At 37.5% G+C, this 18,120-nt stretch overlaps 1 protein-coding gene across 1 annotated transcript in view; it reads right to left on the reverse strand.

Annotated features, from left to right (window-relative positions):
• LOC131440426 (EH domain-containing protein 3) overlaps nt 1-18,120 on the reverse strand; it is a 36,760-nt gene that overhangs the window by 16,769 nt on the left and 1,871 nt on the right. The gene's annotated exons all lie outside the window — the stretch shown is intronic.

Consider the following 18,120-nt stretch of genomic DNA (forward strand, 5'->3'; position numbering starts at 1 on the left):
GAAATCAAGTAAAGTATTGTGTAGTGAACAGTAGAACGATCACGAAATGAGTGAACCAAATGAACAAAAGCTACCGCAGCTACGAAAGAATACAATTATTGTTGACTTCAGGCAGTGCAAAGTTCGACCTTCGATACGAGAACTTGAAGGTTTGCTTAAGGAGCAAATGCATCTTGTCATTAAATGTGTACATTTACTTCAAATGCAATAGGACAAATAATGTTGTTTACATCCAGTTTTATAATGAGTTGGATGCAATTCAATTCGCGAAAGACAATAACAATATGTACTATGTGGAGCACGAAAACATTAAGTACAACATTCCAGTATATATGGAAAATAGTGCTATAGAAGTGTGTGTGCATGATCTTCCCTCAAGTGTCATCGATCATTATATTCGCAAAACTATGTCCCAAGACATAGAGACATTCTTTCTATTGAAAAAAAATGTGGAAGAACGTTTTTCCCCGGTATTCTAAATGGCGTACGTTTGTTACGCATGCGCTTGAAGAGGCCTTCTTATGTGACTTTCGGTCAGGATACAAGAACCCCGTGCAAATCACTTGTTACCTATGACAATCAGATGGCCACATGTCAATATTGCCAAAAAGCTGCTCACTACGGTAAGCCATGTGATAAACTGGACAAGGAGACAACCACACCAAAGGACAACGGTGCTTCCTTCACACCAACCCCAAGCAACCCCAGTACACCTGTGACAGCCATCAACAACAATAAAGCATCTTCCTCCACGAAACCTATGGACGCAACGCATTCAGAACAAGGTACACCAGCAGCAGCTAACAACGCACCCAACACCTGGACAAATAAAAGTAACAACTAATGATTCCACCAACAACAGTGACATCGAACGATCCTATGCTCCGCCTTAAATTGCTGGATGGCAATGAAAACGCCTCTCCTCCTAGGAAAAAAAATGACAACTAGATCCATCGGCTGCTCGGCCATCCATGGAAGTTGTACATCAATGTCAACTTCCCTTTCCGAGCAGCCTAGATAGCCGTGTAGTGTCGGTAGCGGTTTCTCAGCTGGCTAAGAATAATGCTACGGTCTACCTGTACCGGTGGTATAAGTCCACCAAACAGGTAAGCCGTGTGGCATCCGGCGGAAATATTTTATACCAAGAATTGATCCACTCGTTTTTTGTTCCATGTCGTAAAAGGCCACAAAAATAGGAACTCCTAAGTCAAGGTGTATTTCCGTGCCGAGGACTGAATGGCTGCAGGATGTTAAATAATGCAGTCGTTAACGGAATATCTTGGGTTTTTCCCTTACTGGATACACGCAATGCTTAGCAATCGACTTCTTTGTTCATCGCTTCGGCAAGCAGAGATTAGAAAGCTAAGTGTCTGTGGGTGTCCTCAAGGTGGTGTACTATCCCCATTTATATGGAACCTAGTCTCTGATGGTTTGTTAAGGAAACTTAATAACCTTGGATTTCCGACTTATGGTTTTGCCGACGATTATCATATATTGATGACCGGTATAAGCATTAACACTCTCTTTGATTCAATGCAGCAAGCCCTGCGATCTGTTGAACAATGGTGTTGTCAGGTTGGATTATCTGTTAATCCGGGCAAAACATCAATGGTCCATTTCACTCATCGTAGGATAATCACAGGAGCTCGTCCGTTACAGTTCTTCGGTTCAGAGGTCACTGTGGTTGATCAAGTTATATAAGTCGGAGTTATGCTTGATTCCAAACTGAATTGGTCTGCTCATATTGACTTCAGGATTAAATGAGCTTGCATGGCTTTCGGCCAATGCAGGCAAGCTTTTGGAAAACCATGGGGACTCAAACCCAGATACATTCATTGGATCTACACCACTATCGTTAGACCAATTTTAGCATACAGATGTCTTGTATGGTGGAAGAAAGAAGAAGTTGCGGCAGTTCAGTCAATTAAAAATCATCTCCAAAGGATGGTCCTAATGGCGATGACAGGAGCATTCACGACAACTCCTACTGCTGCTCTAGAGGCGCTACTGTGCATTAAACCACTACATGTGTTCCTAAAACAAGAAGCATTATCTTATGCATACCGTCTTAAGGTTACAGGACTTTGGAACAGTAACCCTTTAGATTATGCCACACTCGCTTGTGGTCTCAAATGGTTACCTGTGATGAGTATTTACTAGCTCCTAGTGACCTAACTCTCACATGCAGTTTTCCTTTCAAAACATTCAATGTGAGCTATCCTCTTCATGAGGAATGGTTGTCTGGTTATTTGGAACGACAACTTGATGAACACATAGTTTGTTATACGGACGGTTCTCTGTTGAATGGTCGTGCTGGTGCTGGTGTCTACTGTCGTGAAATGAGGCTAGAGCAGTCTCATTCGCTTGGTAAATACTGTACTGTGTTCCAAGCAGAAATCTACGCGATTCACAAGATTCGTCTTGGACTGCATCCAAATATGCCAGCAAAAGGATATTCTCTCGTTTCTCACCAAATGCGATAAGGAGCTACAGTCAGAAGGGTTCATCGTTCTTTCTGGAGTGAATAAATCTTTTCTGTATTCACCTTAAATAGGGTTTAGCAGATTGTTTGGCATCCTTTCTGCATTCTTCCGGGAGTGCAGAATGGTGTCGCTTTTGTAAAATCTCTAAATCCTCTCGGGGGTTGGAGGTTTTATTAACTGTGCATCGTTCATCAGAAAGAACGCACATAGTAACAAACCTAAATAGATTTTACAGCAGACTGTTCGGGACCTCGTAGAGGTTCAGAATTTACTTCTGCTTCCACTAAATGTGATCCCCAGCAGATTGTTCAGCATCTCTTAGGGATGCAGAATTTACTTCTGCTTTTTGCCTTTCTCATATAGAAAGGTTATGCAATCACTTGAAAAACCGACTAGTGAAAATTGGCCCGGAAGGCCAAGTGTCATACCATTCGACTCAGTTCATCAGTTCATGTCTGTGTGTGTATGTGTGTGTGTATGTGTGTGTGTATGTGTGTGTGTATGTATGTATGTGTGTGTGTATGTGTCAAATAATCTCACTAGGTTTTCTCGGAGATGGCTGAACCGATTTTGACAAACTTAGATTCAAATGAAAGGTCTCGTGGTCCCATACGGAATTCCTGAATTTCATCCGGATCCGACTTCCGGTTCCGGAATTATAGGGTAAAGTGTGTTCAATATTGTGAACCGTCACTTAAACCGGCGAAACAAAAAACGTAAAAAATTTTCTAAACCGGTCTCAAAACTACACAAATCGATAGTCATTATCAGTAGGCAACTAAACAAACCGATTGCGGCTATCCTGGTTCCCGGTATCCGGTTCCGGAAGTACCGGAAATAGTGGTCATATATACCAAAACAGATCTCACTCACTTTTCTCAGCGATGGTTTGACCGATTTCCACCGATTTCTTAGATTCAAATGAAAGGTCTTTCGGTCCCATATGGAATTTCGTGAATTTCATCCGGATCCGACTTCCGGTTCCGAAATTATACGATAAAGTGTATTCAATATTGTACATCGTCACTTAAAATATTTTCGGATGCAACAAACATGTTATGCATAAACAATCTCTTGGTTTCTTTTAAAAATCGAAGAGAAAAATTTAGAATAGAATACCACAATACTATATGTACATGAGGAAGGCATCATTACACCACTAGGTGGATTAAAACAGGTTTTTGTGTATTTGTGTCGTCAATTTTCCCCATCCTCCTAGTTCAAACCTTACCATTTCCCTTAAATCCTTCCCTCATATATCGGGAAAACGATGCTAAAAACAAATTGATGGCAAGGCACAAATCTCCAAATATCAAGGGGAATGTGCCATTTGAGCCAGTTTGTTCTGATTCCTGATGGACGCAACACATTCAGAACAAGGTACACCAGCAGCAGCTATCAACGCACCCAACACCTGGACAAATAAAAGTAACACCACTAATGATTCCACCAACAACAGTGACACCGAACCAATAGATGGGAGCGAGAATAGCGATCCTATGCTCCGCCTTAAATTGCTGGATGACAATGAAAACGCCGCTCCTCCTAGGAAAAAAATGACAACTAGATCCAGCCATAAGAAATTTTTTTTTAATAATGTTAAATGGCCAAGTCAAGCTTAAGTGCATATGTGCCAATAAAAAATCCTTTTGAAAAAAAAGTCTTAACCTTTTATACCTACCCAGGTACGAGAAAGGCGTCATTCTTGCATACTCGTTGATACAAAACATTTCAGAAAACTTTAATTTTGAATTATTTGTGATTATGTCATACAACTGAAAGAGTTATCATAAATTGCTGATCATATTTCCGATGGCATGTAGCAACAATTATGTGGATACGTTAGGTACAACAAGAGATATTCACGATCAAAAACTTATCACTCTCTCAGATGGTAAATTTTGAAAAGGCATCCCATAGTAAAGAAAATCGTATTCATGACAAAATTTAAATTTTCGAATCGAACCTATGGCCTTTTTAGTTGGTTACACCTCGACTGCCGAACCCTGTAACGAAACAACACGAGATAAGCATTGATTGTGAGCAGTGGCGTCTCGTCCTCATATGCACCTTTTAAAAATCGAAGAGAAAAATTTAGAATAGAATACCACAATATTATATGTACATGAGAAAGGCATCATTACACCACTAGGTGGATTAAAACAGGTTTTTGTGTATTTGTGTCGTCAATTTTCCCCATCCTCCTAGTTCAAACCTTACCATTTCCCTTAAATCCTTCCCTCATATATCGGGAAAACGATGCTAAAAACAAATTGATGGCAAGGCACAAATCTCCAAATATCAAGGGGAATGTGCCATTTGAGCCAGTTTGTTCTGATTCCTGATGGACGCAACACATTCAGAACAAGGTACACCAGCAGCAGCTATCAACGCACCCAACACCTGGACAAATAAAAGTAACACCACTAATGATTCCACCAACAACAGTGACACCGAACCAATAGATGGGAGCGAGAATAGCGATCCTATGCTCCGCCTTAAATTGCTGGATGACAATGAAAACGCCGCTCCTCCTAGGAAAAAAATGACAACTAGATCCAGCCATAAGAAATTGCTGACTCAGTAGCAACGTTGTAGCGGTTTCATTGATAGAGTTATTGACAAGTTTGTTCGACGGAGAGAACATAATTTTCTTATATAAGTATAAGTTTAATAAAAAAATTCGTTGTTTTGAAATCCACAAGCGAATATCCATTCCTCAATCTTTATTTTCACTCACAATGAATTGTTACATCTGATATCATACCACAAAAGTAGTGGACAACCCGTAAATTTTGTCACGAGACGCCACTGATTGTGAACCAATATCATACCCCAGTCTGTTACATGATAGTTGTTTTTATCTGCGTCTAAGGTTATACTGATAAAATTAAATCCTAAAGCGGCTTACTTTCCGTTCACCGTCTTATCTTGACAGTGACATTTTTTTCCAAATTTTGTAGCGGATTCTGAACATTTCAGTTTTCAACGACATGTAATGGATCATTACTTACTAGAACTAGTCAGATAATGATTTTCTATTTGCACCGCGAACTAATTTAAGCATAGACCAAATCGGTTTAGTTCTTTTTCCAGTCTAAACAAAAAATTCTTCCGATAGCTGAATCTTAGAATCTAATAATACACGACCAACGGCTTCAATTGTTACTATTTGGTAGCATCATCCACAAACGAATGTACGCAAGTCAATTGCTCTACCGTTGGCATGTTCGATTTTGGTCTCTACGTCGCTAACCATAGAACAACTCAGCGTGGATAAGCCGAAGCTGAGTATTTCTGGCATTGAGTGCAACTAGAACTACAATACACAGCACTATCCAATAGCAAACGGTTGGAGCGGACAGAGAAAGATCACAATAAAATGCTAATGAATGTGCGCTACTTGTGGCACACTGTCGCAATAAAGTAGCTTGACCGGCCGCCTCCTTGATAGTCGCCTGCGCCTCGGTACCGACGTTAGATTCGTGTGTTCCAGACCAGACTTCAATTGGAAGTCGCGAAACCGTGTCTCGTCTGTCTTACAACGATGACAGCAAACAGTCAGGAACTAGCAAATTTAGAGCAATTTCTATGGAATGCAAATATCGGCCAATGGCACTGGAGAAGTGTGCTCTTTTTGCGGTTGTTCCGGACGAGGGTATTTATGTAAATCTAGCATATGAGTGTGATAGAAGTCGCTATTTTTGCCGGCCGGCAGCTCGCATATTCCATCACAAGGGCGAAAATAATAAACATCTTTGTTGCTGTTGAGCAAAGGGAGTCTTCCTTGTGGAATAGAAAAATCGTAATCGTTCGGATACACTAAAATTAGGGTATTGATTTTCGTTTAAGTTTAGGGTTAAAAAAACATAAATTATATCATCCGATACTCAGTCTGTGAAAAATTCTCGATTTCTTTTGCGCGTGCGGTTGCACTTGGAGCATATATAAATAAAAATGATATAAATCACAATTCTTAAATCAACTTCAGAGTCTTCAATTTATTACAGCAGCTGACCCACCTTTCGTTTACTGCCTTTCTTTCAAAGCAGATATCCGTACATTATTATGAATGAGTATTTCCTTTTAGTAGAAAGTGTATTATTTAATAGTTCTTTTTGTCCCATAACGTTTCCTAACTCTGATAATATCATTGGCTATCAACCTACTATCCTTCCGTTATTACCATTGTTAACATAACTGAATTAGGTTCATATTGAATTCACTTGTGTCTAGTGTTCTTCTATCACGGCTAATACGTATGAAGTGGATCACTCGACTATTAATAAACTAAAAAAAATCTGCTAACAGATCTGGTAGAATCATCGAACACGTGCATTCAAGATGTTACTTGAGCTTGACCGACCACCCCTGGTTGCTACTCCGTTACTGATCGGGATTAGCTGAAATTGTACAGGGGATTTCAAGATGAACTGGTAAATCATCCTTCAATGTACATCTTCTGATAACCCCAGAATTCATTGATCAGTACCGGCGCCGGCCATGCCCAAACGTAGATCGTCTAAGGAATGGGAAGGGATGTTAGTCCAACACTTGTTGTTACTAGAGGCCGTATATACTACTGCGCACTCCACAAGTGTCACGGAAGAAGGATATTTGTTAGTACAAAATTCAGTATTGGTATTTTTCGCGTGCAACTCAGTATGTTCCGGTTTCAATATGCTCGGATGCACCACTAAACTTACTGACTTCCCGAGTGAACGTTTCAACAATATCCTATATTGAAGTCCCGGGAAGTCGTGACTCACAGTTCTTATTCGTGAAAACTAAAGGAAATACTATCGCGTAACGAATAAAAACATCCCTTTTTACCTTTTTTTATATATATAAAAAATAGGTATAGAATTCGCTCAAACTTTCGAAAAATTTTCCGAGGCCCGGAGGGCCGAATGTCATATACCAATCGATTCAGCTCGACGAACTGAGCAAATGTCTGTGTGTGTGTATGTGTGTGTGTGTGTATGTGTGTGTATGTGTGTGTGTCTGTATGTGTGTTGTCAACTAAGAGGTCGAGATCTCAGAGATGGCTGGACCGATTTTGATCAAACTAGTCGCAAATGAAAGGTCTCCCCGTCCACCCAGAACGCTTTTGAATGGTTTTGTGATCGGATGTTTACTTTTTGAGTTATACGAAGTTTTATGTCAAAATTTTCAGTTTTTTGACAGTATCTGTCACATTTAACCTTGAAAACAGAATATGTTTCCAGACTTAGATTTCGCTCGGTAATACCTATCCAACAAGCCATAGATTGTTAAAATCCGTCCCTTTTTAACGGAGATATCGATATTTTTGTGTAAGCCTTATTCCAGTAGAAGGAATTTTGAGCGCTGTATGAAAAAGCAATGCTTGGGAGCAACATGAAACACGATTTTTTATACTGTTACATATAATTGTTTCTAAGTACCAAAAAGACTGTGTACAGCATCCTTTTTTATGACAATTTGCCTCGGACCAATTTTAGCACGGTTCATTTTTGGCAACATAATCTTTCGAATATGGCATATGTAAACCAGATGATACCAGCATTATCGAGTTGGAAGGAATTCCATAATTATATTGATTTAAACTATTCACAGCAATAAATGCTGGAAGAACATGACTTCCATATACCATACGACTCAGTTCGTCGAGATCAGCAAATGCGTGTGTGACAAATAATTTCACTCAATTTTCTCGGAGATGGCTAAACCGTTTTCTACAAACTCAGATGCATATAAAATGTAGTATACTCCCAAACAAGGTTCCTGAATTACGTTTGGATCCGACTTCTGATTGCGGAACCACAGGATGATATGTGAAACGAAATTAAAATAATGCAATTAATTTTTCTCGTACATGGCTGAATCGATCTAAGATTCAAATGAAATCTAAGAATCATCTATGATTCAAATGAGAGGTCTTAAAATCCTATAAAACCTCTTACTTTTTAGTCAGATCCGACTTCTGGTTTAGAAAATGCAGGGTGATTAGTATAAAAATGTCCATTTCACATAAATTAATCAGGTTTATCGGGTTTGCAGATTTGGATAGTCGATTACCAAATAAATTTATTTCAGTTTGAGCGGTATTCGTTTTTGGATTCGGAATGTACCCCCAAATTTTAATTCGCACTACAATTTCTCAAAGATGTCTACACACTGCTCAGGTGAATTCAACTGATTTCGGCTACACCGATTTTAGAATTCCGGTTCCAGTATCGAATCGATTCTCAAAGCTCAATCATTTTCTCAAAAAAGACTAAATCGAACTCCAAAAACAAATATTACAGGACTTAAGGTCCCATACAAAATTGGTGAATTTTATCCGATTCTGGAATTACAGATGATGAGTTTATAAATTTCATGTAAATTGTTTGGCGTAATAATTTATGACCATTCGAATCATTTTGGGCTATGCTAATTCCTGAATACCGGCTCTGGAAGTACCATAAATAATGACGAAAAACTCTAAAGTGGAACTTACTTCGACATCTCATGGAATGTTCAATCGATTGTCGCACGCTAAGATTGAAATTCGATATGTTTTGCAGTTTCGGCATTACAGGGTAATGAGTGATTAAAATCTCAATTTGCCGTTTAAAACGACGATAATTAAAATAATGCCATGAGAACTAAAACACCTAAGAATATCCATGCAAAAACACATGCGTATTGATAAAAAAAAAGGTATCATCTCGCTGCTAGATGGATTAATCACGTTTTTCTAAATGGAATTATCTGCTACAAAATAAACGAGTGAATAGTATTTAGACAAAATAGTTGATTCATTGTTGTGACATATTCTAAAAAGTTTTTGTAAAATCATTTCAAATCACCAGACAAAGGTCAACAGATTTCACACGCGACTTGATTATTATTATTATTTCCGCTTCATTATTTTAATTATTTATTAAAATTATTAATTGGTTATATTGGTCGATCTGGGTCGCCGGCTACCAAGTAAAAATTGTTAATTTATTAAACAAACAAGTATTTTTTTACTATTTATGAAATATGCCGATATATGTTATCTCTGTTATAAACTTTGTAATATTAGTGGATTTGTACAATAGTTGATTTTCATCATTCAATTTATAATCTTGAAAGACTTGCACTGACATGGAAGAAGAAAACATACTTTCTTCGAAGCTAACCGGAAATTGATAAGTTGAATGGAATTGAATGAAGAGATAAGTTAGTAAAATGGAGTAATCAGATGTAAAACATTGAAAAACATCTGATAACTGAAAGGAAAAAGTAACTCCTGTAATTGTCGTCTCTTACGACATGGAAGCAGGATCCCAGTGGATCTATTCTTGGCTCATTTTTTTCCGCCGGATTCCACACGGCATCTAGGCTGGTACTGTCCGGAGGAAGATAATATGTACTATCAATCTCCTAGTGGACCCCAGCCGTCTAACACGTGCATTCAAGATGTTACTTTGTGTTGAGAAAGTAAATCAAAATAACAATTGTTAAAACGATTTATAAGTACTTGGATGGAACCGTGGAACGGTGAAAGGATTAAAAAGAATTAAGAAGAAATCAGGTTCAGAAGTATTAAAAATCGATTAATGGGGCTGTCCATAAAAGACGTCACGCTTTTTTGGCAATTTTTGACTCCCCACCCCCCCTTTGTCACAAAATGTCACAGCAGCAAAAACCCTCTACCCCCACCTATGTCACATGTCACGAATTCAAAATAAATAAAATTCATCTCAATACATACTCATTATGTATGACAAACCATACAAATATGAGGGAAAAATCGATTTATTACATGCTGTCATCAGATTAAAAAATATCTCTAAAACTACAAAACCAATGAAATTATTTTATTTGATTTTATTAAAACTATTTGATTGGAATTGATGAAACATTTAGATCATCTGTTTTAATCCTCCTAGGGGTACACAGATATATTATTTCTTTGGCTAGGGAAAGAAGATCAAAGCCTTATCCAATCGAAATCACTGCCGAAGAATCTTTCCCAATAAAGATCACTTCTGATCTTTAAATCACATCAATCAAAATCGGTAGTGATTTTGAGTTAAAATGATTCTTGATTAAATCATTAGATGATTCGATCAGCTTTGATCTTGGTGGAGGAAAATCGCTTGGTGGAGAAAAGAGTTGGGGAAAATACCGGTTTCGTTATGGCACGGTTTACGTAGTTTCAACATATATTCTCGTTTGATGCATCCCGTGTTCGATTTCGCAACCGTTATTTCATTCGCAATGAAATGAATACTGGATTATGAGAAATAAATGCAAGATGAAAATTTCATGAAAATAATAAGTTTAGATCGTAATCACATCGATATTATTAATTTGACAGCTTTCTCTACGCAATAGCAATGCTCCATGCAAAATTAGTCAAAAGCGACAGGAGACTTTGTTTTACTTCCAGCTGGTTGATGATGTTGATGATGATGTTTATGATGATGCACTATTTTGATCAAACTCAATTAAACGCTTTTGACATGAATTTAATTTATAGAAGTAACAGGAGCACAGAGTTTGAGCACACAGCAGGCGCTGCGTTTGAAAGGCGCGTTTGAATTGCCCTATCGAAACTTGCACTCCTCCTGGGTAGATGTGAATAGTAAACAAAAATCAAAGTAATAATAAATATTACCATCATATCTTGTTTTGATGATCCTGTGCTGTCATAGCAATCTTCTTGATAGATTAGACAATATCTATTTAGGATCAAAATTTGTTGTTATATTTTATTTCGTTATTGATAAGGCATACCAATTTCATTAAGTACAATTGATCCAGTGGTTCCTTTTTCAAATGGAATACAATTGAATAAACTGCATCAGAATCAGATAAGAGAAGTTCTTACGATATAACATACTGTTCTCAATGCTAGAAAACCAAATTACTGAAAAATTCGTCTTCAATAAATGTTTTGCTCTTGCTTTGATGTTACAATGGCAATGGAATTTTATATTTTGTTGCTATTTTCTCTTGTAGACTTTGCAATGGTTTTTGATATTTTAACTCTTATTTCATACTAAATAATGTTATTTTTCTACCACTGAAAAGTTTGGTTTTAATATTTGGTTTTCAAATCACTTCTATCCGGGCTGTTACTTCTGCACTCCGAAAAAAAATGAATTTTACAGGTGACTTAATCCGTCATACGATGTAATTCATAAAGACCTAATTTGTCAAATGACGGAAAATTTTATTTGTAATGACTTAATCTTAGATGAGCTTGAATTTTACTGGTTTCGACTGTAACTTGCGTTCTGCTAGCAGATGCGACTGTATGATATATGTGTGTATGATATTCAAGCTAAACAAATAAAGTAATCAACTGCATGACATGCTTTATGATTGAACATGTTTTCCTTATCATTATAATTATTGTTATTATTGTTAATGTTATTTGCTGGTTTTATTGATATTACTCCGCCAACATGGTATTGCTGAATGAATTTTAAATACATCAAGAAGCATAATATTTCGATACGACCGACCGAACAAACTTTATGAAGTTCTTTCATTCTTTGTGTGGTTTGTATTCTGCATCTGCTTACTACCTATTATTAGATTTCCGAAAATTAAAGAATCCATAATTTCAAGCGATTGGTGCACCCAAACTCATATACATTGAATAAAAGTGTCAGTGCATAACTTAAGTTAAACAGTTTGAAGGCATCTTTTGATATGATATGATATGATATTAGGCTAAAATTATTAATTTCGCTAATTTACTCACCCCTCCGTGCACTTTTGCTGATAACAGCAGAAATGATTTCCTGCATCATTCATTTCCGAATTTACAAGAAGAAGCTTTTACATTAACAAATACACGTTTTCCTATAGAATGTGAACGTTTATTATGGAGATTTTTTCAGGAAATAGGGCAAAGCAGTAATATTATTAGGTATTTTCAAAATGCGCTCATTGAAAATATTGGACGTCCCATTCCAAAAACCTCCCCCCCCTTCCCCCTGTCACAAAAGGTCACGTTTTATGAAACACCCCCTCCCCCTTGCGGCGTGACGTCTTTTATGGACAGCCCCTAACAAGCTATCAACAACGTTTCGCATCAGACTTGTTTCGTGTGTGACATTCACCGGGTTTACACTGTTAAGTCATGTCTACATCAATAAATTTGTCAAACTATTGCATAATAATAAATGGTTCGGAACAGTAAGCAATTCGGTCACAATTTTAACAAATTCTACTTGGGTATGTTCAGAAGAGCAACTCCAGTGGATAAAGCAGAAGACTAATTGACATTTATCACGTTAGTTTCTCTAACAAGTTGATTCTCATTGATACGGAACATTCTTTTTCTCAAAATGTTTACTAGTGAAAGCATGTAAACGAATTAGTAGATGATTGGAAACCTCTGTTGGATGCTTCTACTTTAACATTTTTTCATCTATTAGGAATTCTTCTAAATAAAAATATAAGTTAGTGATTAACACTTGTTGAAGATTTCAACCAAAAGTCTTAGAGCAATACCAGGATGAGAATTATTTAATAAAAATGATTCAGGTCTGCTGTTTAGAGTATAAGGTGCTGATCCCGCAAATCAGTATGTTCGAGTTCTGATCTGGAAAGTATGTGCTGTACAAGATGCTACTAAATCAACTGTGAAGGTCGAGTTCTACATAGGAATTTTAGCACCCTGTGATTGCCTGTGAAATTGTACATCGTAATTTTAGTACCCTCAAATGTCGAGAACGATTACTTCTAGGAGAAAGATCACAACAAATCTATTGCTTCGAATCTATAGAATCACATTGTATAGCATTTAACACTCCGAATACCAAGGGATAAAAAGTTACGCGGCTACCAAGGGTACTATGAAAAGTGGGAACGATAATTTTGACTGACTTCACTACTATGGGCCAAAATAGTAAGACTTTGCTCAAAATTATAAAAAATGAGTTAAGATTAAATTATTATAATTTAAATTGGGTGTTCAGCCACAAGTGGTGACTTTTCAGCCCTATTATATACATGATTTGGCTATTACCATGAAGACATCATATGCTTCCGCAATTCTGTGATTTTTGTGTAGAGAAAATTCTAAACTTACTTGTATTGTGTAATGGGGAAAAGGAACTTATATACTAACTTACTAATACAGAGAGCGAATCGATTCAATTGAAGATTGCATCGATTTTTGTCGGAATTTGAAGCGTTTCTATTATGTGACATTACATCTAATAGTTCTATATTTGTGAGTCTGTGTAACTCATTTGTACTAAACCAGGGAGGACGCTTCAAAATCATTTTCAGAATTTTATTCTGAATCCTTTGAAGCGTTTTCTTCCTGGTGGAAAGACAACTTGACCAAATTGGTACTGCATAAAGCATGGCTGGTCTGAAAATTTGTTTATAAATTAACAATTTGTTTTTTAGACAGAACTTAGAATTTCTGTTTATAAAGGGATATAAACATTCAATATATTTATTACACTTTGCATGGATTCCTTTAATGTGATCCTTTAAAGAGAGTTTTTTTGTCATACGTTAAACCTAAGTATTCTACTTGATCAGACCATGTCAATTCCAAGCCATTCAATTTGAGAATGTGATTATTGTTTGGTTTAAGAAAAGATGCTCTTGGCTTATGAGGAAAGATAATTAATTGCGTTTTTGCTGCATTTGGTTTAATTTTCCATTTTGACAGATAATCACTGAAAATATTTAAGCTTCTTTGTAGGCGACTGCAGATCACTTCTATCTGTGGCTAGGAGACTTGTGCCGTCACAGAATAGCGATTTCTGACAACCAACGGGTAGATTTGGAAGATCAGAAGTGAAAATATTATACGAGATTGGAGCTACGTTCGAACCCTGCGGAACACCGGCTCGTAAGGGTAGCAACTCAGATTTACAATTCTGATAGCTAACCTGAAGAGTACGATCAGTTAAATAATTTTGAATAATTTTGATCAAATAAATAGGAAAGTGGAAATCAGACATTTTTGCTATTAAACCTTTGTGCCAAACACTGTCGAATGCTTTTTCTATGTCTAGAAGAGCAACTCCAGTCGATAACCCAGAAGATTTATTTGATTTTATCATGTTCGTTACTCTGACAAGATGATGAGTAGTTAAATGTTCATGACGAAATCCAAACTTCTCTGGTAAAAAAATTGAATTTCCATTTATATGAGACATCATTCTCAACAAGATAAATTTTTCAAAAAGTTTACTGATAGAAGAAAGTAAACTAATTTGTCGATGACTCAAAAAATGCATTAATTCTACCAAATCTAGCAAAGCAATCCCACCGGCCCCAATATAGTTATGCCAACTTGTTTTTCAATTCTCGAAACAGTTGATAAAAACAATTTCCGGAATAGCTTTCAATGCGCGTTGCGATTCACGTTTGATGTCTTCAATTGACTCAAAACGGTTTCCCCGGAGCGGTCGTTTGAGTTTGCTGAATAGCCTGAAGCCACACGGAGCTGAATCAGGTGAATACGGTGGTTGCGTAACGATATTGGTTGAATTTTTGGCGAAAAAATCACGAAGAATCAATGCAGTATGCGACGGTGCATTATTGTGGTGCAAGAACCTAGATATATCGACCAATAATTTCGGCCCCTTTTTACGAATGTCAACAGTTGGAGTTGATGACCGTCATGGGCGTGGTTCGTCGTCAATGCGTTCTCGACTCTCTTTGAACAACGTGTACCAATCAAAAACACCTTTTGCAACATTCTGAACGTTTCGGTAAAAAGTCCTCTTTTGACGCTATCCATGAAACAATCCATTTTTCCAACTCTTCGAAGGATTGAAAATGTTGATCTGCCAGGCCGTGTGCCATCGAACGGAATATGTGGAAGTCAGAAGGGGCGACATCTGGGGAATACGGCGGGTGGGGCAAGACTTCCCATTTCAGCGTTTCCAGGTACTTTTTGACCACTTTTGCGACTTGAGGCCGAGCATTGTCGAGTTGAAGGATGACTTTGTCATGTCGCTCTTGATATTGTGGCCGCTTTTCTTTTAGCGCGAGCGATTAAGGCGCATCAGTTGCGTTCGGTAGCGATCTCCTGTGATGGTTTCACCCGGTCTTCATCAAGCAATGCTTCTAGTTGTTCATCTTTGAAGGTTTTTTCGCTTCCACCACCATGTTTGTCTTCGACATCGAAATCATTATTTTTAAAACGTTGAAACCACTCCCGCGACACATTCTTTTACTCAGAGCAGCATTACCGTAAGTTTCTGAGAGCATTCGATGCGCTTCAGCTGCATTTTTTCGAATTGTAACAGAAAAGTAAAACTTCCCGCAAATGGCGAGAATTGGGCACATAAACAGACATATCGCCGATTGCACTTTTGATATCAGGTGTACAACTTTGCTTCCACCGTTTTTTTTTCCAAAATTAAAAGCTTTATTGTGAAAAAGTGCTTACAGATGTATTATTCAAAGTATTGTCCGTCGCTAGCGACAACTTTCTCCCATCTTTCCGGCAATTTTCGGATCCCGGCTCGAAAAAAGGAGTCCTCTTTTGACGCTATCCATGAAGCAATCCATTTTTCCAACTATTAAAAGGATTGAAAATGTTGATCTGCCAGGCCGTGTGCCATCGAACGGAATAGGTGGAAGTCAGAAGGGGCGACATCTGGGGAATACGGCGGGTGGGGCAAGACTTCCCATTTCAGCGTTTCGGGGTACTTTTTGACCACTTTTGCGACATGAGGCCGAGCATTGTCGTGTTGAAGGATGACTTTGTCATGTCGCTCTTGATATTGTGGCCGCTTTTCTTTTAGCGCGCGACTAAAGCGCAGGAGTTGCGTTCGGTAGCGATCTCCTGTGATGGTTTCACCCGGTTTTAAGAGATCGTAGTAAATCACACCGAGCTGATCCCACCAAAATACAAATAAACACCTTGGCGCCGTGAATATTCGGTTTTGTCTTCGACGAAGTAGCATGCCCGGGCTTTCCCCATGATTTTCTGCGTTTAGGATTATCGTATCGAAACACCGGTTACGATTCGATGTAAAAACCCCTTACGATTTTGTCTTTGAAGCAGTTGCTCACATACAAATAGACGGCTCTCGAGTCCCTCGGTTTCAACTCGTACGGCACCCAGTTTCCTTCTTTCTGAATCATACCCAGGGCCTTGAGACGTTTTGAAATGGCTTGCTGACTCACTCCCAACGATTCGGCAAGCTCTTCTTGGGTTTGGCACGAATCTTTATCAAGCAATGCTTCTAGTTGTTCATCTTTGAAGGTTTTTTTCTCTTCCGCTACCATGTTTGTCTTCGACATCGAAATCAACATTTTCAAAACGTTGAAACCACTCCCGACACGTTCTTTTACTCAGAGCAGCATCACCAAAAGTCTCTGAGAGCATTCGATGCGCTTCAGATGCATTTTTTTTCGAATTGTAACAGAAAAGTAAAACTTCCCGCAAATGGCGAGAATTGGGCACATAAACAGACATTTTCGAGCGTGAATAATACGAAAGCAAGAACAACTGTCACTGAAACGGCAATGACAATTCGTTAGGCACTGTACACACTCACTTTAAAGGCATTATCATCTATGTATTTTGACCAGCCTCAGCCGGTACAGCCACCTATCGGAAAACGGCGGAAGCAAAGTTGTACACCTAAACCTCCTTTTACGAACCTTATATATGTATGAATGTATGCTTACACAATCACTCGTCTGCATATATGTGTAAATATTTATACATATAAATGATCACTTTTACTTCACCAATATTTACATGTATTAAGAAATACAAATTTTTGCACATATGTGTACGTATATTAATACATATATACATATATGTTACGTAAATGGAGGTTTGGGTGTACACCTGATATATAGTGAAGCTTCCAACAGCAACACAAATAACGAAAGTAGCAACAGCGACGACGATTCATTGCCGCGAAAAGTTAACCAATAGCCCCAATCTTGCAGGATGATAAAGAGACTGCCTCTCCCACAAGGAAAAGAGTATCGGAGATACCCAACACGAAGAAAAATAACAATTATTGAATGTATACTCAAAAGATAAGCCAGCTCTGTTTAGCTTTAAGAATATTAAGCCGTGTCGAATAAATAAATAAAAAATAATACATAAAAGTTGGCATGAGAAAGAACATAACATAACCATGCATAACCAGATTGAAATTTAAAAATATATAATATCTAGTGCTCAACACTCAGCGAATGAATAAAACTTTGATTTGATCAAAATTTATTAAAACATCTACCTAGTAAATTTTATTAAAAGCTGACAATACCTGATCCTTTCAAAACACGATGTTTTTTATGATCGTGATTTCAAAACACAATATATTTTTTATTAAACACAAACGAAGGTCAGTAAAACTATTTTCATTCTAGAATGCTTTACAAAATATACACAAAAATGGAGGCTTTCATTATTAGTTAACTTATTAGAAAAGGATTTATTAAAACTTATCAAATTAAATAAATAATATATTCAAAAAGGTACATTACTTTAGCGTATTCAATGTATTATATAGTAAACAATAAGCATCGAAGTATTTGCAGTTTCCAAAAATAACCAGGAAAATGAAGTGAAATTTTCTATAATCTGATATTTATTCAGTTATTCTTCACGAATCGACACATATGCGATGCACATACATCTGGAAAACGTGCCAATCGA

This window comes from Malaya genurostris, chromosome 1 (assembly GCF_030247185.1).
Source record: "Malaya genurostris strain Urasoe2022 chromosome 1, Malgen_1.1, whole genome shotgun sequence".
Taxonomy (NCBI): domain Eukaryota; kingdom Metazoa; phylum Arthropoda; class Insecta; order Diptera; family Culicidae; genus Malaya; species Malaya genurostris.